The sequence below is a fragment of the Gavialis gangeticus genome, unplaced genomic scaffold (assembly GCF_001723915.1).
Source record: "Gavialis gangeticus isolate Ggan-Ray unplaced genomic scaffold, GavGan_comp1, whole genome shotgun sequence".
NCBI lineage: Eukaryota > Metazoa > Chordata > Crocodylia > Gavialidae > Gavialis > Gavialis gangeticus.
Window position 1 is genome coordinate 54,058,606 of NW_017729034.1, and position 3,770 is coordinate 54,062,375.

The window sequence follows — 3,770 nt, forward strand, 5'->3', positions numbered from 1 at the left end:
TAAGTAATATTCTTATGTTTTTTTTCTGATCCTCCTGCTGAATTTCTACAAGGTTTCCTCTGCTGTCAAATTGCAAAGATGTTCCCAAGAGGCTCTAGTTAAGCAAGATATCAAATCAGGTATATAATTTAAAACTAATGAGATTATTCACAACCTGGAAATTAGGCAAGTGCTTGAATACATTGCTGAATCAGAATCTAATCTACTGACAAATTGTATAAATGTACAGATGTATAAAGCACTCAAACCCATAGGCATTTTAGTTACCAAACACAGAGAAGTATTCTGTCTGGACAGAATCTTAAAATGTTAAGGGATAAAACTGCTCTGTAGTGTGGCCAGCTGATATTGGGAGATTTCCAAATATCCAAAACCTTCTTGGTTGTTCTGTTGTGACATTTTCATTTTCACTGAAAATGAAAGTGGACATTATTATTGTTTTGTCAACCATTTCAGGAATTATTCAGCCACTTCAGGAATTAAGGCTAAAACAGAGCATGTTATACATACCACATGGGCATATAATATCAAATACAGGAAAATCAACTGCTCATTCAAGGGCTTAATGAGCCTGAGCTGCTGAAATTGTTGGTAACTAGTATTCCTGAAAAGTGCATTAAAGAACAACTTGCTTTTCTGTGCCAAAAATGTTATGTGCCATCTACATCCTAGAGCATCTTAGGGCTCTATATTACCATGGGAAACTGTGGGGGTGTATCTACATGTGCATTAATGCACACACAATTTAATCCTTCTGAGTGCTTACAGACATGCTACAGGGTTGCTCTGATGCATTGTAATTACACTGCATCAGAGCAGACTCAACTGAGTCTGCTGAAGTATGGTAATTACTACACGCCAGCCAGCCTCTGCATCTCATGTATTAGTGTCACTATGCTTTCCCCTTTGCCGTGGCCCAGCTCTGTTAGTTGGCTTAGGGGGCAAGAAAGAGAAGAAATGGATCCAGCATTCTGTCTATCCTCCTTTTTTGCATAATCAATAGGTAGGAGGGGAAATAGCACCCCCACAGAGCAGTGATTCTCAGCCAAGGTGCCATGTACCCTGGGGTGCCACAAGAAGCTTTGAAGGGTACCACAGGAGGTGTTAGAAGATAAAGTTTGAGGACAGGCTCAGGATCTCCCTACTTGGTTCACTTCTCTGTCCCTACAGCCTGGTCTGTCTGCAAGGAAGGAAGTGCTATAACCTAGTCATAGAAAATTAGGTTTGGAAGGGACCTCAAAAGGTCACCTAGTCTAACTGCCTGCTCAAAGCAGGACCACCCCCCAGCTATATCATCCCAGCCAAGGCTTTGTCTAGTCAGATCTTAAAAACTTCCAAGGATGGAAATTCCACAACCTGTCTGGGTAACCTGTTCCAGTGATTTTTTTTTTCTACCTTCCTGGTAAGCAAGTTCTTCCTATTAGCTAACCTAAACTTCCTTGCTGCAACTTGAAACCTTTGCTCCTTGTTCTGTCTTCTACCACTGAGAACAATTTAGCTTCATCCTCTTTGATAGTTGAAGGCTGCTATTAATTCCCCCCCAGTCTTCTCTTCTCCAGACTAAATAAGCCCAGTTCCCTCAACCTCTTCTCAGAAGTTATGTGCCACAGCCCCATAACTATTTTTGCTGACCTCTGTTGGACTCTCTCCAATTTTTCTACATCCTTTCTGTAGTGGGGGACTGAAAACTAGAGACAGTACTCCAGATGTGGCCTCACCAGTGCTGAATAGAGGGGGGGAAAATCACTTCCCTTGATCTGCTGGCAGCGCTCGTACTAATGCAGCTCAGTATGTCGTTGACCTTCTTCACAACAATGGCATACTGTTGGCTTGTATGCAGCTTATTCTCCACTGTAATCTCTAGGTCATTTTCTACAGAGCTGCTGCTTATCCAGTTGGTCTCCAACCTGTACAGGTACATGAGATTGTTCTATCTTAATTGCAGGACTTTGCACTTGTTTTTATTGAAATCATGAGATTTTCTTTTGGTCCAGTCCTCCAATTTGTCTAGGTCTCTCTGAATCATAGCCCTACCCCCCAGTGTACTTACTATTCTCTACCACCACCTTGATCTCATCAACAAACTTGCTGAGTGTGCACTCCATCCCATCTTCCAGGTTGTTGATGAAGATGTTGTACAAAAATCCTGGGGTACTTCACTTGATACTGACTGCCAACTAGACATTGAGCCTTGATTAGCACCCTTTGAGCCTGACAATCCAGCCAGTTTTCTATCCACCTTAAAATAATTCATCCAACCTATATTTCCTTAGCTTGCTTGCGAGAATGTTGTTGGAGGCTGTATCAAAAGCCTTGCTAAAGTCAAGGTATATCATGTCCACTGCTCTCCCCACATCTAGAGAGCCACTCTTTTTTTCCCTCCACAAAATTTTTTATGGCAAGATAACGGCAGCGTCTGCTTGCAGCACCAGGATGTCATCCATTTACCTTTTCCCTTCTGTAAACACATGGCCTGTGTGGTGACTTCAAAGAGAAAGCTAGGCCTTTCACCCTAGTAAGCAATGTGTCATGTTGCTGAATATGAATTTTGAGAAACTAAGTAGAAATCACACAAAGAATCAAAAAATCATTGCCAAATGTTCTCATGTGAGCTGATGTCCTTGCTTTTAAGTCAGAAGGTAGGGTAGATATGCACTCTTATAGACTAACTAAATAACAGACAGAGACAGACAGAGTACAAGGTTTCCTGAACATGAATATATATCTATTAGGGCTGTGCGAAACAGCACCATTTTGTTTTGACTTCCATTTTGCCATTTTGATGGGACAGTATTTTGTTTCGAGTTCCATTTCGTTTCATCTAAACTGTTTTGCTGTTTCAACGCATTTCAGTGTTTTGCCCATAGGCTATAATGGGGAATCATGAAAATGCCTATAACTTTGTCATTTCTTGCTTGATTTGAATGAAAACAGCAGGGAGGGTAACCCCTGATGCAACCACAAAGTCTGTTAAGTTTCAAGGAGATAGGTGCAGGGGGTTCTGGGAAACTGCACCTCAAGCTGCTGACAAGCAAAACTCGTGTCATGTGGGCGTTAAGGCATAGCAGGGTGAAAATGCTGGCATGGTAGCCCCTGCTGAGGCCATGAAGTCTACCAAGTTTCAAAGAGAGAGGTGCAGGGGGTTGTGGGAAACTGCACCTCAGGGTGCTAACAAGCACATTTCATGACACGTAACTTTGTGTGTCTGTTAAGGTGCAGCAGGGTGAAAATTGCAAGGATGGTAGCCCCTGCTGAGGCCATGAAGTCTACCAAGTTTCAAGGAGAGAGGTGCAGGGGTTTCTGTGAAATCGCACCTCAAACTGTTCAGAGCAAAACTTGTGTCGCTTGTAAATGTGAAGGCACAGAGAAAGCTCAATTCAAACAGTGCTTTTAATGCTGTTTTTCCATCCCTCCCCCAAAGCACTGGGATTGGAAGGGTCCTCAGGGAAGGATCACAGTCACTGGCCAGCTACACAGTCAATATGAAAGCAGTCCTTCCCCTCTCTTCCCCCTCCCTCTCCTTGGTTTCTCTTTAGTTGCAAGCAAGCCCAGCTCAATGTTTTGACTGCCCACATTTCATTTCAAGGCTGTTTCATTTAATTTCAGTTTCACTGTTTTGAGCTTGAAACAAGTTGAAACAGCATCGAAAACAAAACACCTGGTGACATTTCGCAGTCCTAGCATCTTTATATACCCTAATACATATATTAAAGGACAAGCTTTCTTGATTCACAAAAGCTTGTGCACGCTCTCTCTCCCCCCCCCCCCCC